This window comes from Pezoporus flaviventris, unplaced genomic scaffold (genome assembly GCF_033815535.1).
Source record: "Pezoporus flaviventris isolate CSIRO_AGI_PZ_B2104156 unplaced genomic scaffold, CSIRO_AGI_Pfla_v1 ptg000007l, whole genome shotgun sequence".
In the NCBI taxonomy this organism is placed as follows: Eukaryota; Metazoa; Chordata; class Aves; order Psittaciformes; family Psittacidae; genus Pezoporus; species Pezoporus flaviventris.
In genome coordinates this window covers 73,060,271-73,085,732 of record NW_026892555.1, presented here as the reverse complement: position 1 = coordinate 73,085,732, position 25,462 = coordinate 73,060,271, and the positions used below count along the sequence as shown (strand labels likewise).

Below are 25,462 nucleotides of genomic sequence, written 5' to 3'. Positions count from 1 at the left end.
AATGTGTATTATCAGGTGAGGAAAGACAGGGGAGGATGATTGTGCAGATAAAAATTCTGATTAGTTCCTCAAATAACAATGAAATTTAGGGCTGGCAGAAGAGTTCTGGTGGATTTTGCCTCAGTGGTTTATAGCGTGTTCATACAGCTTTTTGTTCATGTTAGTTTTGTAAGAAGCAACAGGCTCTCTTGTGGAGGTTGCAAATGGACTGAGGATCAGAGGTATGCCCATCTTCACCAGCAGTCTAAACTCATCTGCTGAGGACTGAGGTAGTGAGAGGCAACGCCTCATTGCAGTGCCCTTGAGTGTGTCAGGAAATGGAGAAATTCAAAGTAATAACGTGTTAAAAACTGGAGCTCAGTCTTCCAGAGCTTGTCTGTCAGTTTTACTCTGTTGAAGAATGGTAATGGGATTCTGATACGTTCTGATACATACTGTTGGAACTGATAGCCTAAAATGGCTATGTTCTACATTGATATGCCAAAATCATGAGTTCATGTGTACAGATCTAGAGTTGTACGAGAGGTGAAGAGGTGGGGAGAAAAGCTTCTCGTAATGATTGTGGGTGAGACCTAAAATGCTGTTACTTGAGGCCCTGGAGACTTATACCAGTGATGTAATGCTATTGTAAAGGTTAGTCAGAGTCTGCAGGCTCACCTGAATTTTCCATGCAAGATTTTCCAGTTTATTTCCTCTTGCTTTCCTGAGTGCATGGTGTGAGTCTCCTTACCTGAAGCACTAGATAAGTCTTTAATATTGAAGACAAACAAGTGTACTTTGGACATCATCCTTTAACTGCTGGTAACAACAAAAAAAGTGTAATTAGCAACAACAGCAGAAATAGAGATCTGACCTCTGCATCTGATTTTTCTGCACTGTTATTTTTGCCATTGTTGTCTCTTGTAAATTAATTGTCTGGGGTGAGGGACTCATTTTCTTCCTTCAGTATCCTTTCCATAACTGAGTTTGCAACTAGCTTTTATTAGAAAATTCCATTTTTGCTCACTTATATGTAAGTGGAAGGGAAAATTGTTTTGCAAATTTCTTTAATCTAAAGGCCAACGAGATCAGTATCAGGGTTTAAAGAAAAATAGTCTTGAACTAGAAGTAAACAATTCTTTAAAGACTAACTTGAGTCATTATATTTGTTTCTCAAAGTCATAATCATAAAGTGCTCTTAAAATAACCTGAGTGAATATGTTATTTTCCTTTGAGTATCCATATGAAAGCATTGCCTGCAATGGACTGTCTGCCTTTCGGGAAAACACACATTAGTCTTTTTATGTGATGACTGTTGACAAAGTGTGTCCTTCGACTTTGCTTGTAGAGATGCCGTGTTGCAATTTTATTTTATTCTTTCTCCAGAAAGTTAAAAAAAAAACTAGTTGGTTGCAGAGGGGTATCACTAACATTTTAATAAGGGGAAATACAATAACTGCAAATATAGGGAGCTCCATTTATAGAATCATAGAATCGTTAGGGTTGGAAAGGGCCTTAAGATCATCTAGTTCCAGCCCCCCTGCCGTGGGCAGGGACACCTTATGCTAAATCATATCACCCAAGGCCTCGTCCAACCTGGCCTTGAACACTGCCAGGGATGGAGCATTCACAACCTCCTTGGGCAACCCATTCCTGTGCCTCACCACCCTCACAGGAAAGAATTTCCTTCTTACATCCAACCTAAACTTCTCCTGTTTAAGTTTTAACCTGTTACCCCTTGTCCTGTCACTACAGTCTCTAATGAAGAGTCCCTCCCCAGCATCCCTATAGGCCCCCTTCAGATACTGGCAGGCAGCTATGAGATCTCCACGCAGCCTTCTCTTCTCCAGGCTGACCAGCCCCAACTTTCTCAGCCTGTCTTCATGCAGGAGGTGCTCCAGTCCCCTGATCATCCTCGTGGCCCTCCTCTGGACTTGTTCCAACAGTTCCATGTCTTTTTTATGTTGAGGACACCAGAACTGCACACAATACTCCAGGTGGGGTCTCACAAGAGCAGAGTAGAGGGGCAGGATCACCTCCCTCGACCTGCTGGTCAAGCTGCTTTTGATGCAGCCCAGGATACGGTTGGCTTTCTGGGCTGTGAGCGCACACTGAAGCCGGCTCATGTTCATTTTCTCATCGATCAGCACCCCCAAGTCCTTCTCCGCAGGGCTGCTCTGAAAGAACATTTGTTTGCGAGGAACAAGTCACATGCTTAACTTACCTTAACAGAAAATGTTGAAAATAGCATTTGAAGTGAGTGGAGCAGTTGACACCACACATGTTCCCAGCTCTCTGTGCGTGCTGGCACTTTCAAAGATTTATCTGTAGCCATAGATGTGTTCTAAAGAACTTAAATACAGATGAAACCTGAGGAGTTAGAGATTTCTGTTTTCAACCAGCAACTTTGGTTCACTTCTTGACAAGCCAGGTGCTTGTCTCCCCTTACCGTTTTCTGCACTGTAGGAAGCGTTGCTTTACAAGTCCCTTATTTTTTGTTTTTGTTTATTTGGTGACTAAACCATTCTAAGCCTTTTAAGAAATTATATGTGTGTTGAATGTTCTTGCTTCCACATAAAAGGTTATTTCCCACAAATCAATCTTCATGTGAAGAACAGTGTTTCTGTGAGTGTGTGTATTAATATCTAGAGATAGTTGATAACTGGGTTGATCAATCTTAGTAAAAACTGTCTGGCTCATCCTGAATATTACTTATAGATTCATATAATAGTTTGGGTCAGAAGGGACCTTCAAAGGTCATCTAGTCTAAGCTCCTGCAATGAGCAGTCATGTTGTCTTTTAGGTACTTCTAATGCCACCCTGCATCCCCAGACATTAAGAAGAGGAAAAAAAACCCCTTTGACTTGACAGTAGAATCTTGGTTTACTTTTATCATTGCATATCTAGTCCTACAAGCATTATGCTTATGTGAACTGGAGTGTTTATGGGAGTCTTGCTCTTGTGACTGAGTCATAAGGATTTGAGTTAATAAGACTTAGCATTACGTTGTTAAGGTTTACATGTCATACTGTGACTGAAAAGAGTTTGGAATTGCTCTTGTAGGCAGCTAACCAGGGAGGAAGCAGTGAGTAGACCTAACCAGTAATGTCTTCAGCCTTACCAATGGCAACTGGTATGTAAACTATTAGTATCTTCTTCTGAAATGTTGTTGTCATTTAGCTTCTTTTTGCAGCAGTAGCTCCCAAGATATTCTCACTGTTTTAACAGCATTTAGGCTGATAACTGTACTCCTTATCCCTTGGTCCCAGGAGCTTATCACCAGAGGAAGCTGTTGCATCAGTTTTCCATTATCAGTTTCTGATGGTAGACCTGGCCATTCAAAAATGAATGAAAATAAAGCATCCTTGCCCCAAGGCATCTGCAGATGGAATCTCTGTTCACACAAAGTCCATACATGTTTGTCTGGTGTGATTGCTCCCAGTGCATTCTGCTATAGCTAAGCATGTGAAGTCGACGATGCGAGTCGCTCTCTGCAGAACCATCAAAACAGTGAGGTTTCTGGTGTCTTATGCGGTGTGGCATGAAGTAAGCTGGAAACACTAGCTGCCTCCCTCTAGCCTTCCTGTTGAATGGAAGCTGCCTGTGTCCTGCAGGTGATGTGTTTGGTTTGTTCAGGGTTCTAAAACATCAAAGAAAGATAAAGTATAACAAATCTGTATAGTAAAAATAGTGTTGACAGATATGTTAGTAATGTGTGACAAATGCATTAGGATTAAATGTAGGTTATTATGGACAAAACTCATTTGAGCAATAATTTCTGTGTAGGAATTGTTGGGTGGGGCCCAGTGACCAAAATCATTCTAGTTAGATGACTGGATCATAGTAATGCTCCCTCCTGACAGTAAACGAGTGTAATTTGAAAGCTTTATACTAATTATAAAATGTATCTGTGACACTTGTAATTTCTTGAAGAACTGCTTGCTAGTAACATTTATAGATGTTTTCTGGTTTACTATATGCATGGTCAAAATGAACCTTACCTTCCAGTTCATATATATATATATATATATATATATATATATATACATACATATATATATGTGTATATATATGTATATATATATATAGGAATGCATGTGTGTGTACATGTTTTTTTTCTCTATATGTGTACACACACATTTTTCTGATATATTCCAGTTTGTCCAACATTGGTACTTGCTAGAACATGTGCTCCCTTTGTTTGTTTGGTAAAATGCTGTTGTGGCATCTCAGACAAGCAAAATGATAGTGGAAGGATAGAGGCCTTTCTACTGGGAAGAACGTAACAGCTTCAATCTACTGGTTAGTGCATAAGATTGTGCCAAAAGACAAAGTGAATTGAAATGGAGATCAGGACACTGTTTTGATAGTTGATGGTTTTATTTTGAGCTCTGAAGAGCTCATCTCTTTAACGAGCAAAGAAATGTTGGCGTCAAATATTTATTGTGTAATATCTAAAATTCATAGACTTAACTTTATTCTGGAGGAAGAATGAAGGAACCTTTGCTTGGGAGTGGAAAAAAAATGAATAAAAGTAATTTAAATGAGTCCTTCATGATGACTACAGTGGGATCTTTTAAAGGCAGAGGTCATGATGTGATTCGCCTGGGTTCAGAAGATACGATTGAATCAGTGGAATTTAGGTAAATTATGAAGTTAATTTAGGTGGACCAGGAACAGTGGCAAGCTAATTGGACTACAGTAATAAAAATGTACATGGAAGTTTGACTCTTTAATATATTTTGCTGAAAGCTGATGAACACTTCGTATGTGCAAGTGTTTCTTTGTAGTTTGCCTCTGGTTTGATTACCATATTGCCATGGACTCTTGCTGTAGGCTGTGATTAAATCTGTGTAAGATACAAGTGCAGTTGTTATAACTTCTACATCAGTTAGGTTATTTCCCATTCGATTACCTCTAACTGCAGTTGTAACCTCCAAAGTGGTTATTGATAGGTCTTAAAGAGTTACTTGAGGTAACATACAATCTATGTTGCTTTTGTAGGGTTCTCAAATGAAGGTTAGATTTCTTAATGCAAATGAAGGGGGGTGGGATATTGAGGATTGGCATTAGCACTGCTTCATGGTCCAAAAAGTTTTGGAAATAATTCTTCTGCAGGGTTTGTTATCTACCTTTTAGTATAGCAATAATAGTTAAATGAGCTCTTTATGCTCTGTGTATGTTTTAAAGCAAAAAAAAAAAAAAAAAATCACAATATCCCGTGATTTATTGTTTAGTAATTTGACTTAATTCTGCCAGATCTCTCATAGGCCTTAAGTATCATCCTGCATAAATCAGGCCAAGGTATTCCTGCATTCTGTTAATAATAAACGTATTAATGAGCAAATGATTCTTGAGATTCTCAAGTGTTTCTTTTGTGCATATAAATAAAAAGATGTGAATAGCAGTGCTGGTGTGGTCAAGGATGAGAACCTGTTGTAAATTTCGTACCTAGTAAGTCAGCAAGCTGTGTGCAGACTTAGCCTTCTCTTAGCCATCTGAAGCTGTGCCAAGCGTCATGTTACCTCTGTAACATCTAGGACATGCAGGTCACTCACTGCATTGTGGTAGCCCAGATTGAGTGTATTGCAGTTGCTGGACTCTGGGCAGGCAGGGGTGCTTAGGCTGGCAGGAGCCTGCTGGCACCCCTGTGGCTCTGTTTCTTGCCCTGCTGCTTTGTGTCCTGAAGCTCAGTATGGAGAAGGGCACCTGCTGTTGTTTGGGTGGGCGGTATTATTGTCATTGTTGTTATTACTATTATTTTTATTATTATTAATGCCTCATTCATGGAGTAAAGATAATGAGGTAAAAAGCAGGCAAGAGGGGAGAAACACCTGGTAGAAACAAGAGATGGGAGAGGATGTTTTGGATGGGTGGGAATGGAAAGCTTTAAAGGAAACCAGAGCCTGTGTATGTCATAGGAGAACAGTGTGGTAGGAGCCAGTAGACTGGATATGGGCAATTGGAAAAAGGGGTTTCACATTTTTACATCTTCTCTCCACCACTGCACACTCGGCACCCTACTTGGGGTCACAGCGTTGCCCTCTTCGCTTTGCCTTGGCTGTTCGTAGGATCTGACTCCTTTTGGACTAGGTCAGGAAACAAGGTTCCAGCTAACCATATCCACTGCTGCTGTCCTACCCTTCTTAAGTATGTGGAGGTATGCAATTAGCTAACGAAATGCTTAACATAGAGTTTCTCACATATTAAAACTGCATGAAACTTGATGGCTGTGTTAATGTAAATAATTGGCAGGCAGGCAGGAGTTGCTATATAATATGAATTACAGAAAGTGAATCTCACTTTGGAAAATTGGGTCAGGATAATTGAAACAATGTCACCAATTCTGAGGGTGGACTCTGTTTTCACTTGCACGTTGAAGGTTTGTGGATCTATATTGCTTTCTGCTGTTCTCCAGGTATGAACTTCCCATGCAGCTTGTTATTTGCTTTCTGTTCGTGCTGCTGTGAATTATGGCATGCATTGCCATACAACTCCACTATGGATGATGTGATACTATGGATGTGTTATGGAGATTTAACAAATTTTAATTTTTTAAATTTATAAAGTGCACATTGAGTATGTGCTTTAATTTATGGGATGGCTTTGCTTATCCCTTTTGAGTTCCAGAAGTAAGTGTGAAATGACAACAACCTTTTTTTAACTCCTGGAGAGAGATCTTTGATTCAGTGTTGTTACTTCATAACCCAGAGCCAGACTCTTTACTCTCCACCTTTTATTATTCTGTTCTCTTAGAGAAGGGGGAGCAGTGGTTTTACTGAAGCAGTCAAAAAGTTAATCTTCTCAATTGTCTCAGAACCTGTGATCATCAGAAGTCCTATGAAGCATTATGGTTCAGTTTGGTGTGAGAGCACAGTTCAAATAGGTTGGAATAGCATGGTGGACTTCTGCCAAGTTCCATTAATTATGGTGAATATGGAATACAAAATCTTTGCTGAAGTTCTCTGTAATACAAACTGTACTTGGAGATTTTGATATATGTAATCTATTGAAATAAATAATATATATCGATATATTGATATATAATTTTGATGCAGTTTCTTTATTCCACTGTCAGCACATTCAGACCTTTTTTCCTACGTCTTTAAATATCTTCTTGAAAATCTTTCAAAGGTAGCTGTATTAACTTAACATAGTGCAGATGTCACTAGCTGTGAGGGATAAGTCACAATGACTTCTAGTGTGGTGTCAAAAATACCATTAGGAGGCTTAGAAAAAAGGGAGCAATTAATGAACAGTCTTCATGATGAACAAATGTCAGAGGCTCCTCCAGGGCTTAGCTGCTTCTGTGCCATATTCATTAATTGCTCTTTCAAACAAAGTTGGTGTTGATGACTGTGCTTAATTAAGCATACCTGAGAAAATCTACAGAAACAGATCAAATATATTAGAATGAAAAATTTGCATTTAATTTAATAAATAAAGACTTTTGCCTTCTCAGGGGGGGTTTATGCTTCATGTACTGTGTCTGGCTGACATTTCCCCCTAATTATTTGCATTGTCTTCATGGGAGATTTTGGCAGAAGACAGATCTTATCGTTTGCTTCAGGATGCATGCCAAAACCCATGCTCACATTTAAGTCTCTATGATTAAAAATGTATTAAGATCTGTCATAATGGAACATACCTCTTGGAACAGTCTCAGTCTGCCTGTTGAAATGTGGCAGGTAAAGGAAGAAGCAGTAGAAAGGTGGAAATCTTAAACCTTAATTGCTAAAGCTCATTCCAAACTTGCTGACTCTGTACCTTGGTTAAAAATACCTCCTTGGGAAAAGTAGACAACAACTCTGTAGTATAAACCTTTACATAAAAACTCTATTGTGCATTGTTCTGAGTGACTTATGGGTCTAAATTGAAACTTGATTAGTGGTGGTCCCCAGCATCCATGTTCTTATGTAGTACGCAGTAATCCATTTATCAGCATGTCTGTTACATTTTTGGTTCTATTTTGCCACTCAGTAAGACAGAGGCAGATGTGTGGTTAGTGTGGTATAAACCCCTGGAAGAATCTAGCTAGAAGCTAAAGGCTACTTCTCTATGAATTTCCTGTGCATTGAACTGAAAGTTGCAATAATATATGTAAAATACTGTTATTTCAAGTTTTGATGAGAGAGATTTTGGGGGGAGGAAGGAAGACTAACATACACCCCATCTGACCTCTGCTTGTTTTACTGTTTCCAGATATTTCTTTGGATTTATTCTTAAGTTCTATTATGTAAAGTCAATCGGAGTATGAAGAAGAGTTTCGTGGAAGGGCTTTGTAGTAGTCTGCGTTTTTGAGTCAAGTGGTAACTGGAACCTTTAATAGCCTTACAGTACCACTTCAGAAGTGGAGATGTGCCATTGGATGGATGTGTCAGAACTCAGTAAAAATAGCATATCATACAGTGGGCATTCATCCAGAACCTATAATTAGTATAAACCTTGTATCCTGGATATGATGCTGCGGGTGATCACAAACACTATATAGTATTCAGTACCCTCTCTTATTCAAGCAGGTCTTAAAATATTTATTTTAAACATTTTATGGTTTTATGCAAGGCTGGCTTACTGTTATTACTGTTGTTTTTTGTATGACGTCAAAATGTGCAATGTTTTTCATAGATATTAAAACAGAGTCTTGACCAGAGAAGTCTAAGACGGTCCTTCATGAATGGAAGTTGGTGGCACAATTCCAGCTGACTTCATCTGGGAGTATAAGTAGATCCAGGCTTATTTTTGATCACATATAAACACACATTGAGTTGATGGGAGAGTTCATTTCACATTGTATTATTTTACTTGTAACATTCCAATAGCTCTTGGCCAAATAAGCTTGAAGAAAGGTGCTATATCCTGTATTAGGGGAGTGTAAAGCTCCAGGAAAAGCAGAACTTGGGTATTATGGTTTGATTAATTGCTTGAGTATTTATGCAAATTACAGTAGGTTCTAATTAATTGTGTGTGAAAAGTGTGTATTGACTTTTTCTTTCCATTATCCTTCTGCCCCTTTCTGGAAAAATAGAGGGACATTTTAGAGGGCTTTTTAAGGACTGTGGGCAGGAGGTCTCTTTAAGACCCACTGGAATAAAACCCTGTAGAAATGAGATAGATAGGATTTTCTTATGACTTATTAAGCATAGGTGTTAGTCTTTGTGTTTGTTTTCAAAGTGGTGACAACAGCATGCTTTCTTTCTCTTTCTTGCTCTCAATATATAAATCTGTGGAAGGGGATGTAAGAGAGACAACAGCACTTTGTATTTATGTAAATAATGTCTTAGAGGACAAACAACCATGAGAAAAAAAGAATGTTGCCTTTATTTGTTATATTTCAACTACATATGACCATATATTTAAAAAATTCAAAGAGTGTATATATATATTTAAGTTTTGGTTTTTTTTTTTTGAGGTTATCACTAAAAAGACTGAGTTTCGGCTATTAAATAATTTTTAAGTAAGTCAAGAGACTCATGTTTTGCATTTTCAGATTTGTCTGCAGATTTTTATTGCTTTGCTCACTCATTTTTAAAGGCATAGATTCTCATAATTCTTTGTCATACTAAATAGTGGTATTTTAACTTCTTGGGGAATAAAAAAAATCTTCAGTTTAAATGATGTCTAATATTCTCATTTAGTGTAAATTCTAAGAGTTTAGGTAATGAGATTGAATTTTTAGATGTCATATTCACTGCTACAGTAAAAGAGAAAGCTATTCACTTATACAGAAGTGTGAATCAACAGGTACAGTGGGTAAGGCAGAAGCATAATTTGTCCAAAAGTTCATTGCAGAGGCTTTTTCTAATTATATGCCATAGCAGGTTAGTGGCAGGCTTCAAAATAGTGATGGGATCTGAGTGGTATTTGTGCTTTGAAAGCTGATGGGAGGGGAAAAAACACATATAAAATGCTTAATAAAGGTATTTTTAAGTGATTGCATTTTTTTTTTTTTTCACTCTCCTGACATTACAAGGCAGTTTTTCAGAAGGTGGGCCTTCAGGGTGGTGGTCTGTTTTCCTCTTTTTGTGCCTTCATAAAGCAGCCATTAGGGAAGGAGAAGGCATTTGAAGTGGAATGTTGGCCAGCAACTCTATGGTAGCCTACCCTTTCCACCACATGCTAAAGGGATGATCTAGCAAGAACAACTTTGCTGGTTCCTCTTCATCTATGAAATACTGAGTTTCAGATACTTCATGTCTTTATGGAAATTGAAGTTTAGCTCAGTAGACCTAAGCTCAGTGGCCTAAGCAAGTTTGGGTTTTTATTTCAGTTAAAAGTCTTTGCTGTTGTGGGAACACTAAATAAGTAACTGTTTTCAGGAAGAAAAGTAGGCTTTTGCCTACCAAAATGAATCTGACCTTAAAATGCCTGTGATATGTGCCGCAAGGATCTTGGTTTCTTACTGACATTTTGGAGAGGCAGACATTACAGCTATACTGCCATGGGAGTGAATGGTGTTACAGTAGCATCAGCCACAATGAAACTTAGTGCATTAGCTTCAAGCAGGAATCATAGAATAGTTTGGGTTCTGCAGATCTGGTTTACTTTCCAAGGGAAATTTATGTGTGCATGTTTCTTATTCCTCCCATGCAGGGAAGCAGTAAATGCAAAGCACCGAAAAGAACCCCTAAGAAAATATATAGCACACAATGAATTTTGGGAAAACTGAATACTGTGTGTTGGGATCTAGTGAAGTTACAGTTATTATCTTAGCATGATACCTATAACAATGACATACAAATAAAGAAATAGCATGTAATAGAGTAAAAAAATACAGGCCTATAATGCCTTTCTCATGTCAAGGGGAGAAATTAATTTATACATGCTGTTTGCAAAACCTTATGTAAAGGAGTTCAGACTGCTTCAGTGGAAGGTGCTATATGGGTAAATAGCTCAATTATATTGAAATTCAGTGAACTTATGTTTTCTGTTTTTAAGGAAGCACTTGGGAGCTACTAATACTCCGATGAAGAAAAAATCCTGCTGGTGTTCTAGAGTTTATCTGGACAGCAGCATAAACAGTTGAAAAACACATTTAAAATAGGAAATTGCATAAGAGCTTTGGTTTCTCCAGTCTTTCTTTCTTAGAAAAATTCTCATTGTTTCTGAGACTTGTTAAAAAAAACAAACAAAAACCAAACAACAAACAACGCAAAACAATCCAGCAATGACAAAACCCCTCAAAATCAACATTGTCTCCTGCCCCCAAAATGACCAATTTAATGCCTATTTCAAATACCGCAATAGTGCTGACCTGGCTGGAGGGCTCTCGAAGGCAGAGCTTGTTTCTGGATGCTCTCCATCCCACTGTCCCTCAGCCCCTGTGCTCTGCAGTAAAAGAACCCAACAGGAGTGAAGTGTTCTTGATTCATCTCCATGAACAAGTCACATTAGTGATTCATATAAAAGAGACGGTTCATCTCTTTTTATAAAAAGAATTTAAACTTCACAGAAATAAATTATTCCTGTATTGTTGTTAGTTTTAACACTAACTTTAGATATGGGAAAAAATCCTCTATTTTACTTGTTTAGGTGACAACTGGAGCCTCTCATGAGAAGCAGAAAACATGACTAGTTCTTTACGATGTGGCATTTTAGGACAGATTGACTAACAGCTTGAATGACATTTGAAAATGCAAGATGTTATAAGAACTCACTGCCTTAGCTATATGTAAACACTGCTAGGAGAAAAGCAAGCTTTTATTTAAAAAAGAAAAAAAGTAGGGGGGAGAAGAGCAAGCAATTTTCTTGTATGATAAACACCAGGACTGTCTTCAGTAAACTCCATATTTTTCTGCTTTTATAATTTCAGGGTTGTTATTGACTGGGCAGTTGGGTGCTTTTTCTCCTTATCTGATGCCTTACTGAGTTTTTTGCAGTCTCCTGACTGTTAGAAAGCTAAAATTGGAATTTCAGCTATCAGACAGAAATCATTAACAGCATTTATTGACTTCTAAACACTTTTCTGTTATCTTGATGCTGTCAGATCACCCTTATCCAATTTCCTCAAAACATAATTGAAAACAATGAAATTTCTCAACTTTCGTGGACATGCAACAGACTGGAGAAGATTTTTATCCGAGAAAACAATTCAAGATGAAGCTGTAAGCAGCTGCATCTGCTAGCAGTTAAGAACAGCTTTAACACAGAAATCTCAACTAAAAAGGCTGTATGTCTCTTCTACTTTGTCCTTTGCATTAAAGTAGGGGGCATCTTGCAGAGGTCAAACGAGAAATTTGTAATGGAAGTGGCACAGAAATCCATTAACACTGACTTCAGATATTTAGATTTCAGTATCTGTAGTTTCATTGGATAGTGAAGTTCAGGTTTTATGGTAACAGTTAATGCTCTGGTTTTGATTGTTGAAGTTTGCTTTATGTATGAAACTCCTTCAGAAGAGTAGTTGCTCAGTGGCCAACTGCTTCAAGGGAGGAAGTGATTAAGGAATGAACTGCAGCTTTAAAGCAGTGGTCCTATATATCGAAGAGCACTTTCCATAAGTAGTCTTCCATCTAAGAGAAGGACAGTCTTACAAAACCTACGACCTGTGGACTTTGCTGTCACCATCCAAGCTTGCTAGGCCGTGGCAGTTAAACCTCAGGTTGGGGCCAGTTCTGCGCAAGCTGCACCTCCCCTAAAAAATCCACTGTGCAGGCTGGAAGGGCTCGCTCTCACTCTCACTTGTCTGTATGGACAGGCGAGGGTCAAAACAGCAGGTGACAAGGTGCATGGGAAGCTGCAGATCCAATCTTGCATGTGAGCAGACCAGCGCATGGGTAGCTCGAGATCGCTCAGGAGATGACAGTCCTGGTCAGACATTTCCTGATTGCCTAAGCAGCCTTTTTTCCAACCAGATTTGCATATCCCACATGCCCTTGGTCATCGTGCTTGTAGTAAGCATGGTTAAAGCCCTTCCCAAAGCTTTGCTCATGAAGCCAAGTCATCAATATCCTGAAAGCTAAGAAATGAAAAAAGGGTTAAGAGAAGAATTCTTTTAATAGAGCAGAAAGTAGGAAACAAAACTTAAAAGCTGGAAGGGATTCATACTGTAAAACTCTTTGTAATACATTAGAAAGTCGCCATAATTATCTTAATTTTACTTTGCATTTGGAACCAAAGCAACATACAGATAAGTCTTGATTATGTATGTACATACATACAAAAATAATGTATGTTTATTTTTCCTGAGAAACTTCCAAGTTTTTTTGCATATTAAATACAGCAAGGGAGTTGGTAAATTGGTAGATTAGAGACTTAGAAATAAGTAAAAGAAAAAAAATACTTGGAGGGTTACAGTTAGTTTATATTGACTTCTGCTGTCTGGGTATGATAAGTTCTCCCATGATTCAGAGTACATGATGTGAAAACTGGGAGCGGTGACAAAAATTGCATACTAATGTATAGCAATATCAGTTGGAGCAAATCTGTGGCCTTTTTGGTATGGATTAAATCTGTCCTGAGGATGACATGGCTGGAGCCTTCTTCCCACCCTGCCTTTAATTTAGTTGTTAATACACAAGATAAAACACTACCTGTATTTACTTTTTGTCATCTTTTTGTGCTTTTGGCCTTGTAGACTGTCCCTTATCAGTAAATTTGCCAGACAATAACGTCTTCTGCTTGAAAGTCCTGTATCACCAGGCAGTGGGAGGTTAAGATGCTCATCGAATGTGTGTATGCGAGTTGTATTATTTGTGTTGAACTGTAATCTGTATTTATTAGTGTACTTTCTGCTTGCTGATTGTGTTGTGCTGACAAAGTAAAATAATCATCTCTGCCATCTGTTGTGTTTTGTTGAATGTAAGCAGGTTTTGCAAAGCGTCTATCAGGTTACAGTGCTGTGGGTATGTGTAGAGTAGATGCTAAAAGTTTGTGTGAGAAGGATAAAAGGAAGGTCAAGATGAGCGGTCAGGAAGTAGCAGGGTGTTAGGAGATGAGTTTGGAGTGAGTTCAGAGCAAAGAGGCTGATCAGAATGTGTGGGGAAACAGATATGTTGTTCTCAGTTGTAAGATGCGGAAGGCTGGTGTTGTCGGGAGGAATGTGATGAAAAATTAGACTCTGGTAACTGTCTGAAGGTTTGAAAGCAATCTTTGGTGCATTGTGAAATAGGTGGCTGGTGACATTTTCTAAATCCAAGGGTGGCATGTTGTCAGCTCTGCTTTACATGAGGAGTTCTAATTTTTTGTTTGTTTGTTTCTGTACTCTGTGATAATGACAACAGTAGGCAATGTTAAGACTGTGGGATACACAGGGAAGGTGATGCAGACGTGCTGCAAATGGCACCTGAGGTTGTTGTGTGGCACTGCAGAGGGACAGTCTGTCAGCCAGCGCTGCAGCCAGCCTCCAGGCTGCCCAGCTTGTGGGGACCAGGAGCCTTCATGAGACATCACAGCGAGCTGGCAGTGTTAGCTCAGTAAATAGCTCTCCAGCATGGTCCTGTTGCATCACTTTAAAAGGAATTAAAATGATCATCAGATCATGAACAGAGTGGTATTCCCTCCAGTACTCCTCAGGCAGTGGTTTGCCGTTAGCTTTGCTGAAGCACTTCTCTGATTAGGAACCACCTGACTTCTGTCCATGACTTCTGTGGTAGCTGTCTCTGTCGCTGAATGTGTGCCAAACACAAGGGTAGCCCTATATGGGCTCACAGGTATTGCGAGTTCATATTTTCTACTGGAAGAACACTGAACTCAATTATGGTGCACCTGACATTTAAATAAAGAAACAAAATGCCTTGATAATTCAACTCACTGTATTCACACTTGTCATTTTGGCTGTGCAAGACAGGGAAGGAGAACTTGTCTCAAGTGTCAAGTGCAGTCTGACACCGGACCGCAGAAGGCGTTCTTGAGGGATGCTGAACTTGCAATTTGCAGAAATCCTGGCTGGGAGGGGTAGAGTGCTGTTTGGTTTTGAGCAGTAAATTTGCAACTGCTTGCTGAGACTTTTGCCTGGCAACTGTAGTGGCTGCTGTCCTCTGAGATGTACAGAATTGTGCTTGCTGTACCATGGGGATTAGAAAATATTAATTTTGTTACACATGAAAATTCCTAATGAAAGTCCCTAATGAAAGGCTGACCATTTTCTGCCACTGTTAACTTCTTTTTGCAAATGTAATTGCTGCTATGATTACAGAATGCCAAATTGAATCTGGGGACATATACAATATTCTTTTACCACTAGTCTAGTCAAATAATTTTTAATTAGACAAAGAGCTAGTTGAACACCCAAATTGCTTTGTTTACTTCAGTAGCTTAACTGCATTAAAATCAAAGAGCTTGCATGGGAAGGGGGTAATCTTTGTCATTTGCTTTGCCAGTAATCACCCCCTTGACTGAGAACAACAGTTTTCAAAAGTGACTTGTAGATGATCGAATAACTTTGCTCTCTACACCACTAATGGTTCCCAGCAGGCTGCTAGTGTGCAATCACAAACATCTGTGTGTTTGAAACTTTCCACTTCCCCAAACAGAGACATATTTTACCAAGAAAAAAAAAGAAAAGAAAAGAAACAAAAAGAAGAATTAGTTTTTGCATGAGTGGCCTTTTGGACCAAGGGGTAACTGGAAACGTTTCTGCTTTAACTCTTGTATGTGGTACATCATCTGAATTTATCTTTGGATCTTTATGCTCTAATGGCATTAGAAGAAGTTTTGGGTTTTCTTTTAATTCGTTTTCATTGTTTTGGCTCCATGGGATCTTTTTGACATTTGAGATTCAGTAGTGAAAGAAAATGTATTCTGCTTGCCAAATAACTCATGGAAGTTTGTGTTTCAACGGTGCGTTCAAAGTAAGTGTAGCCATTTGCCCACAGACACTGCACAGTGTGTGTTACTTACTCAAAGCTGATGGTTCCCACTCTTTTGGAAACCAGCTGAACAGAACAGAGAACAAAAGTTGTTTCTCCAGGCAATCCTACTACTTCTAAGTTGGCCTTTTAGACAGCGAAAGAGCGCTGGACAGTGACTACACTTCCCCTCTGTAGTCTGTGTTTCCCAGGAGGCTTTGTTTCTCACCATGCTCCAGGTGGGTGCTGTGTATTCGTTGTCACTGTCACAAAATAACTGAGTGTAGGTTGGTTGTGACTGGTGGAGATCATCTGGTCAACCACCCATATTCAAACCATATTTGTTTGCATTTAGCCTCTTTCAGCTCATTTTATGGAGTATTTCAACTTTAGAAACTTTGTACTCTTGAGGACTTTCAGTATTTGTCCTGCATATCCTGTAGAGAATTAATCAATGACTGATGTTGTGAAAGCATGAGATAGTGCTGTTTCACAATTCACTTTTCACTGTTCTTGTAGTGAAAAAAAACCTCAGCTAAGAGGACCTGGTAGGTATAAAAAAAGAAAGAAAAAAGCTCACTCCAAAACCCAAAGGAAGGAAGATTGCATCCTTAATTGATCTAAGATAATTGGTTCTGTACCAAACACACATGTGATGTTATCTATGGGCAAGGATATGACAGGTTTAATCAGTTTCATGAAGCAGTCAAAATTTACTGTGTAATTTAAAGGTGGAAGGTTTGCATCAGTTAATCAAATTTGTACTGAGCTAAGATAAAGATATTCTTGAGTTAGAAGTCTAACAATTAACAAAAAAGAAAGTGAAATGAATTGTGTGTGTTCTCCTATAGCTATGCAGAATGGGACTCTCAGGTAAGTATTTGTTCCTCCAGAATACGTTCAAAAAAAGCTGGTGTATAGTGGGAGAAAAAGATATCTAAAATTTCTGTTAAATACCTCTTTTATGAAGCTAACTACGATCTTGAGACTGGGCTTCCTTTCTTATTTCACCATTCTTACTGGGGGTAGGAAATGTTGCATGGATTCAGAGTTCCCACTTCACTATTAAGGGGCGGTGAGAGGAATTTTTCATGCTGTCTCACATAACTTGTCCACCTACTTAGATGAGACACCCCTTTGTCTTTAATTTGCCACCTAAGAGGTCTCGTGTCCCTTAAACCCCTCCTAATCAGTTCTTTCTGAGGTTCTAATCTGTTTAGCTTCTGTGGCCCATGGTTTAAATGTAAGGAAATCTACTCCTCTGTGGTGTCTTGGAAGGAGCACTCAGGGGGAGATGCCCAATTCTGAGCAGAATACATGAATTCTGAGCCCGTCAAATGTATTCTGGCTTATCATCTGAACTGGTCATTCCTATTGTTGGTAAGGAAATGGTGGAAAAATTGTGGCTGGCAGAGGGATCATGCTGTGCCTTTTTTTTCTTTTTTCCCTGCTAACCTCATATGTTTCATCTGTGCATGTATTGTATTTATTACCTGTTTCATTTTCTTTAGATGCAGAAACTTATTTTGTGATTAAAAGCAAATTCACACTAATACAGAGGTGTCGCATGTGTAAATTCTCTGTAGAATTCCTACAGGCAGAGGATTTTCATCAGTTACAGTAATAGTAAGGTGGCAAGGCTGCTTGCAAAATGCCTGTGCCAAAAGTGGATTTTATGTTTGGCCATAGTGATGGTCCTGATCCTGTTAAATGCCTTCCACTACCCAAACTATTTGTATATGTATACAGTTGTAATAAGCAAGATGGGTTGTTTGTTTTTTTCTTTTGTGTGGAAAGACCAGGAAAATGAGATTTCATCCCATCTGGGGAGAACTGATAACAGGAGGATCATTAGCTACTGGCACTTGTCCTGGAACATAAACTGCAGATGCTATTAAAAGAATGAGGCTGTAGATGAAACCTCTCTTTAGCATGAGCATCCAGTAGAGCATCATGAGGACAGAACATAAATAATATTTAAGTTCTAGAATGCTTTTCCTTGTAGAACAAAGGAAATGAAGAAATCTTTTTTTCCTATGTGATTTTTTTTTTTTTTCTGCTTCCTCTAGGTTGTAGGTAGTATCAGATTATTGAGATGCAAATAGTTTTGTTGTGAATTTATCTCTAAGATTCATAGTTTCATTTCTTCTTTTTTTTTATTATTGATGATGGGAACTTGGTTGCTTACCTGTGCTTGTCCTTCCCTGGTGTCACTGTCAATACTTTTGCCCAGTTCTGCAGGTGGATTCAGTGATACAAGGCTGGGCTCCAACTGCCAATGATTTCTGTAGGCAATCAGCAAATGGTGACCTACTAATCATAACAAACTGAGGCTAGATGGTAGACAGGCAGCTTTGGATACTGCATTCAGTCTTCCCTTGCACACATACAGTTGCTGTTTTATGTCATCTCTGAGCTTTGTCTAGTGACATTTTTAATGACGGCTTCTGAGCAACTGTGCTCTTGGGCAGTGGGTAGGTCTCACGAAGCCAGCCCCAACATGTCCTGCAGCTGCATTGTCTGCTCCAGCTATACCTCCTGCAGTGTTTTGTCTCTGTAGGGGTGAGACCTTGTGGCTCAGCTGTGGGGAAACCATTGGGATTGCCACAGGAATGGGAGACTGCAGTAGGTGAAATATGCTCTACTTGGATCTCCAGATTCAGTCTTGTAGGTGCTGTCTTGTGGAGCTTGGTAACTGAAGCTAAACAAAGCCAAGCAGCCTTTGCAAGAAGTAATAAAAATAAGCAAACATGTACCTTTCTCTTCCTAGATGTCTTCAGTAACCTAATGGTTAATGAGGCTGGAATCTAGTACTAAAGTGTCAGCCTGCTTTGTTTATACTTGGCTTCTCTTCTGAGTTCCAAAGTCTCACCCTCTCTCATGCTTGCAGCAAAGTTGGTTTAAGATTTTTTTCCCTCTTCTAGTTGGTAATCAAAAAGCATTACCCTAGGTTGTGTCTTGCCCAAGTTTCTTTTACGTCTACCTTTGCTGACACCAAGTATTAACTACAAAATTTTATTCTCCTGTTTTTGTAGAGAATTTTCTAGCTGAAAACTGGACTCCCAGAGAGCATGGGGAAAAAATAGTGTAAGTGGGCAAAACCAAGACTGAGTATTAAAAAAAAAATCCCCCCAACTCATACTTTAACTAGCTGTTAAACATTCCTAAGTATCTATAGTCTGAGGTACTATGTTCTGTGGCAACGTGCTTACAGTGTTCCCAACCCTTTGTCTTTGCTTCTTTTCTGGCTTAGGTGTGGCAGCAAAAGGTGTTTGCAGTCTTGCACCATGGCCCATGGCATGAAAGTGGCTTGACTTAAACTGCTTTTACGTATCTCTGCAGAATTCTGCATGATAGTGGTATTTTTAAAACAGTAGCTTTGTGTTGATACAGGAGCCAGCTTCAGATAAAGCAAAGTGCTGGGAGGAACGCTTTGTTCTGGAAATAGTCCTCTTGAGGGACTAATTGAGGATTAAGATACCAGTTAGTGATTTTTAAGAATAATGGGTTAGTAAGATTTGCTTCGTAATAAAACACTGTCAGCTGTGTGAGATAAAGACAGTAAGATTGACTTTGCATCTATCTGGAAATGACAAAAGAATTTTCTTTTTGTATACTTATCCACTACTATTATATTTGTTCTGAGTACTTTTGATCTTATTTTGAAATACCTGCATATGCAGTTATTTTCCAGACTCCATTGGGATTATTGTGTGCATTACATTTACAATACAGCTCTGACGAGTATAGGTGTTCTTAAACTATTACACAACTATTTTATGCTTTTCATATTCAGATGTGATTTTTTTAGTGCGTGAGTATCAAATACTATTATTTGTATTTAAATGAAAGTATATAGCTGGTCAATAAATTAAGGAAGTATGGAAGTTATAGATGGTTTGAGTTCACATGTTTTACAAATATAACATGATTATTTTTATATGAAAAAAGATATTTCTGTCTACTTAGGAAAAAAAGAGTCTCTTCTAATCAAAACTACAATTAAATAAATTACTTACTAAACTGGGCAGACCTATTTTGCTATAGGTCAGTTATGTGAGAAGCTACAACACTTTAAAGTACAGCTTTGCTAGGTATATTAGTGTAAAATATCAGTAGGGATGTCTCCAGTGTTTACTTCACCCTTACTGACACAAAAGTCTTAGTTGCAAACTATTGAATAATAACAGTGTTTTGTTGGGTTTTTTTTTGGTGGTACAGTTGGCACAGAAATCTCAAAGAATATTCAACAGGGAACAATAAAATTGTTCTGAAACCTAGGTATTCTGCTATATTAAATTTAACACTTAACTATCAGTGTCATGTTAAGCATGGGAAGGTCCTTCCCACAGCACATGTGGATGTCTAGGGTCATCTGGCCTGCCTGCAGCGTGAGCCAGCGATGCAGAGGTATCTGCACTTGTGATGCAAGATCTTGTGTGGATCAGCTTGGTGTTGCAAACACCATCAGTCAACTGTTGTATTGCAAAGGGACTGGTGATAGAAGTCCTTCTCCATCCAGAGCCTGAGTCCTTGCATTTGGGCTTACGCAAGGAGATGTCAGTGTGTTTCCTGGCAGAAAAGAAGTGACTCTGGCAATGCTGTAAGCATTTTTTGTTTTCAGTTATGTGTGAGCTGCGGAACAAGATCAGCTGTGGTGTAAAAATGGAAAAAATGGAGTGAGATAAGTATTTTCTGCTTTCGTAAAGAACGGGTGGTGGAAATGACACACCTAGATATTTTGTGCTTCTCAGATTTGTGCTGCTGTTATCATCTGGTTTGCATTAAAAACTGGAAATGATACTAGTAAAAGAAGTAAATAGGAGAAACTAGCATCAAAGCTAACTACTTGCCTGTATTTTAAGGTAGAAATGAAAAGTCTGCTGACCTTTTTCATGCTTGCAAGCATAATTACAGCTTGAATAGTATCCTTATAGAAAACAGATTTTCAGCCTTGGGATACTTGGGATTGTGGAAGATAGGCTTGCAGAATAAAAACAACATGCTCAAGCATTTTTTATTTTTTTTTCTCAGTTTCTCTTAAGAATGTGCAATGATTATTTCTTAGTTTCAAGTCTTTGGAATAAATCAGATAAAGCAGTCAGTTGAAAAACTCACTCTTCTGCCCTGACGAATGGGTTGTTGTCTGCTTTTCATATTCAGCTGTATACAAAGGGAGATGTTGAAAAAAGCTTTGAAAGGTGCTGTTCTTTGTTTCTGAGTGAGCTAGAAAAAGAGTATTGCTCAGCTTCAAGCCTTGGCTGCTATCTCTTTCAGAATGTATGGAAATATTGCCCAGCTTCAGGGAACAGGAATGTGAAACCTGTGAGATGAAGGCTACTCTTTAACAAACATAGTCTTGGTTTGTGCACTTACTGTATTTTGATTGTAAGGCCTTTGTTTGCAAAGTACAAAATGTAATTTGTTGCTAAACAAATTATAAGCTAATGTAGGATTTATGTTTTTTTTCCTCCAACAAGGCATGTATGGTGCTCTTATTTATTTAGATATCAAATACCATCTGCATTCTTTATTATAATACTGCAGTTTTAGCAATTAGTGCTACATTGCTAAAGCTGTACCACATATGTTAGTAATTTCTTTACTAGTGGGTATTGATCTCTTGTTCCATCCTGTTGGTTCTGAAATCTGGGGCTTTGCTGCTTACCTCTAAATTACTGATCATTCCTATTCAGCCACAAAATATGTTTCGGCTTGTTTTGATACTAAGTAGATGTAAGCTTAGAATATTTTAAACCCTGCACTGCTACGTGTATTGATTAATTCATTATTCAAATACAACACAGCTTACCTGAGATAGTGAAACTCGTTCAAATACAATGTCTCCTGCACTGTTTCTTCTGGGAGTTGCTTTCCCTCAAATAATTACCATGGGTTCACACTTTGCAATCCTTGTGCAGGTATTGTCTGTATGAATTGGTTTATTTTGCAGTCAGAGTCTGGTTGCTGGACTTAACTGAGAGTGAATTTAGCTCCTTGAACAAGAGGATGTCTCATAGATTATCCACCTCTGACCAAGAAGGAAGTGATACTGAGTATGGAGAGAGAGTGGCCATCATCTCTGTTCTACTCTGACCTGACTATAAAGTCAGTTGGAACTATTTCTATTGGTGTAATTTAACCCAAATTCTTTGAGCTGGTTACAGAAGTAGTGAAGATGATTGCAGTATCTGAATTGTTCACTCCCACTACTGTAACATTGAAGATGATGGCAATTTAAGGGTGTTCTCAGAAATACCCTGTTTTCGTGTTGTTTAATACCCCCTGTGTGTGTGTCCCCAACATGCACAAGAAAACAAGACAGAACCCCAACCCTTTTCATAATCGTAAGCATAGAGGTATCAATTCTTCCTTGGTGTCCTTTTGTGCATCTTGTTACTGTGTTCTAAATGTGCCTACACAACACTTACAGGCAGGAGTAAGCTTGCTCTGTTTGTGGTTCAAGCTAGCTGGCTGGAAGCCAGCTCCCATCTGAAAGCAATGTAACTTCTCAGTTCAGAGCAGTGCCAGACTGAAGTTAACACAACTCTCCTGTGTCTGCATGTCTTATTTTTTTCCCGTGGGTTTGTTGGAAAGCTTGGAGATCGTGAGGCATAAGCCATTCTATAAAAGCTAGCGTAGCTATGCTCTTTGTCACATACATCTTTTGTTTTTTTGGCAAGCAGTGAATCGAGGTTCTTGGTTAGAAATTTAAAGGCTGTTCACTTTTTCTCCTCTAACTACATGCCTAAGCCAATTTGCTGTTTAGAACTTTTAACAACATTTAAAGCTTTTCTTTGTGTGTGTGTGTTCAATTGCTGTTTTTGTTACTGCAGTACTTCAAGAATGGGGTATGGGGAAAAAAACCAAAGTCAGGAATCAGCAAATTAGAATACTTGTAGCTAACTTTAAAAATGGAACATCTAACCCAGAGGTTTTATATCTGCATCATGATAGTTTAATTCACATCCTATTTGCAAGCTAGGTACCCAGAATGCAAGGAAGGTGCCTGCAGGAAGTTAGCACAAATGACTTCTTAATCACAGCTGAGTGAAGAGAGAGTGCTGCCCTCGAGGTCTGGCTGGAAACCTCAGCTGCATCCTACTCTCCTCTATAACCCTCAGTGTTACCAAAGGGAGAACCTACTTGGATAAGACCTCACTCTCCCCAGCCTCTCCAGCTGTAGAGAAGTGTGGAACAGAAGCAGGGCTGAACATACGAAATGCTGGAAAAGAACCGAGCAGTAGCAACAGGCTGGTGAGTGACTGGAAGCAGCTTGCAGCACTGGCTGATGAGCCTGAGCATGTAATGCAGCCAGGTCCAAGTGTCAGGTGACAGGCCAGTTGTGGCTGATAACAAGGAGCGGAAGCAAGAATTTGAAGTACCTGTCATCAGCTTGAGCTCTGTAAGGGTCACTGTTGAAACGTTTTCTTCTGAAAGAAAATTTAGGGTCTGCTGACGGGCTGAACTGCTTCCATGTTTATTGCAAAGCAACACTTGCTGCAGGAACTTAATTGGTGGTAGGCAGTCAAATTCCTTTGACCTGTCAAATGGGATAGCAAAAGACGCTAAAGTGACATTTCTTATACTTTTTTTTTTTCCACCCCTCTCTAGTGAAGTAATGATATTCTTAAGGATAAAAACAGAATTCATTTTTGATGGCGACACTCTTGTCTGCTGGTTTCAGGAGCTTGGAAGAAATCTTTATCAGAAATTAAAGGTCAACCCTTTTGAAAGAAGGGCTGATGAAGTCATGAGGGTGTAGGTATTAATCAGACTTGCTTGCTATCAAGCAGATTCTGTGTTCCCCGGATGACTGGAAATGCTGGCTGCTGCTTTGTGATTTAGAAAAGCTAGCATTTACAACTATAGAGGAGAGAAGCTTTTTTTTTTTTTTTTTTTCCTAGAGATGCCTCTAGATAGCTGTGGTAACTTCTGTCTTTAGCTGGGGCTGAAAACCACGGATTAATGGGCGGTGTTCTCTGTAGTAGGGGAATCTGATCCAAGTTTCAATATTAAAGCGTGACCTGCTCCTTTTTAGCACCAGACCTTTGCTTCAGTATTTGTAGAAATTTGTCTGGAGGGCTTGACTTTGTTCAGTCATTAAAATGTAGGTTTTTAACACTTGCTCCAAAGCCTGGTAACAGTTTAGTTTTTAATGTCTTTTTTTGGGTTTTCTTTCCCATCTTCTACATGTGCAAGCCTGTGATTTACACCCCCTGCTCTCCTGCCTTGGGTGGCGCTGTCAGGACCTACACTGCTCCAGCATGTGAACGGCTTGGCAGGTGTGATAGCAGTGCCTAGATCGTGTCTTTTGATTCAGCAAGTCTCTTGTCTGTCAAAAGTGGTGTTGACCATGAGTTTCATTATATAAAAATATTTTTTTTGGGATGGTTGACTGCAACCTTAGTACATTGGATTTTGAAGGGTGTATTTTATCGTTATTATTTATTTCAAAAGAAATCTTTACCTGAGATAAGAGGTTGGTATCTAGTTATTCTTTGAATTGGTTACCTAAATTTAATTGTTCAATTACTTGAGCCTCTTTTTTTCTGTTGCTGTGGAAAGAGGAACAGAGCTGATGCAGGATCAACCTCTTGCTTATTTTTGGTTTATAACTGTGTGCATAAGAACTTGAGGGAGTTTCAGATTTAGCAGTTTGTTCTACTTGGTTGCAAGGTCTGGTGTTCACCATGATAATGATATGTAGAACTTCCTCCTGCTCTTCACATTGAGGAAGAAGATGAGCTATGGGTTTTGATCATTCAGCTTTAACTGGGACTCGATCGCAGGGCAAGGAAATTAAAGATTACCTTTACCTGTGCTATTGTTTTCCTCTCATTCATCTGTAACTAATTTTTTTTAAAGCTTTGTGTATATAGCAGTACAAGACCAAGTTTTCAGTGATCCTGACGTTGCTGCTGCTTTATAATGGAAGTTTTACATTTCAGGATTCAAAATTCTTTAAAAAATTAAAATAAAAATAAAAATTAAAAAATTCTTGTTGGTGAAGGAGTTACTCATCTTTCAGAATTTGGTTTATTTGTTGGTTTGGGATTTGTTTGGGTTTTTTTTTGATAGCCTAAATATAGTGAATGTTGCCATTTCTTGCAGACTCATAGAATTCAATATGTCTTTTTTATTAGAGATTATGGAACACATTTCATGAGTGGGGAAGAGAGGAAGCAGTGGGGGAGCGCATTTTACCTGACACCTGGAAGGGGGAAATATGTGCGCTCTCCCAGTTCAGAGGACCTCATTGCCCAGTATTCTTCACCTCATATTTTAATGTACCATTGACACAGGGCTCTGTTTTTAATAACTGCAGGGCCAGTGCCTCAATCTCCTTTAGAAGGCTTTATCAGAAACTGGTAGTTACAGGAAGGATGCTCCTTCCCGTCTGTATGATGAGGACTTGTACTTAACACATACACAGTTTGCCAGGTTTGTTGATGAATTGGAATGGGCCTTGCTGTCACAGAGCTGGATTTGCTCAGTCTATGGCATTTTCTATTTGTATTTGCTTTCTAAAGCACTTGGTCAGTGTCAGATTTTGATCAAAAATCAGTCTGAATTTCTGTTCAAGACACATGACTTAACATTTGTACAGCTTCTAGTGTCCTCTCTAAGTTTTACAAGAAGCTTCAAAATTTACCAATTAATTTGGAGGTATTTGGTACAAAATTTTAAGCCATACA

At 38.8% G+C, this 25,462-nt stretch overlaps 1 protein-coding gene across 7 annotated transcripts in view; it reads left to right on the top strand.

Moving 5' to 3' along the window:
• Positions 1–25,462, top strand: part of SEMA5A (semaphorin 5A) — an 831,366-nt gene that overhangs the window by 6,087 nt on the left and 799,817 nt on the right. For 3 of the 7 annotated variants that reach the window (XR_009742648.1, XR_009742649.1, XM_061449192.1), the window contains exon 1: positions 6,005–6,139. The exons of 3 other annotated variants lie outside the window; for them this stretch is intronic. The gene's annotated coding sequence lies outside the window, so the exon portion shown is untranslated. Of the gene's footprint in view, positions 1–6,004; positions 6,140–25,462 lie in introns of those variants that run through there. One more of the 7 variants, XM_061449195.1, reaches the window with a different exon arrangement.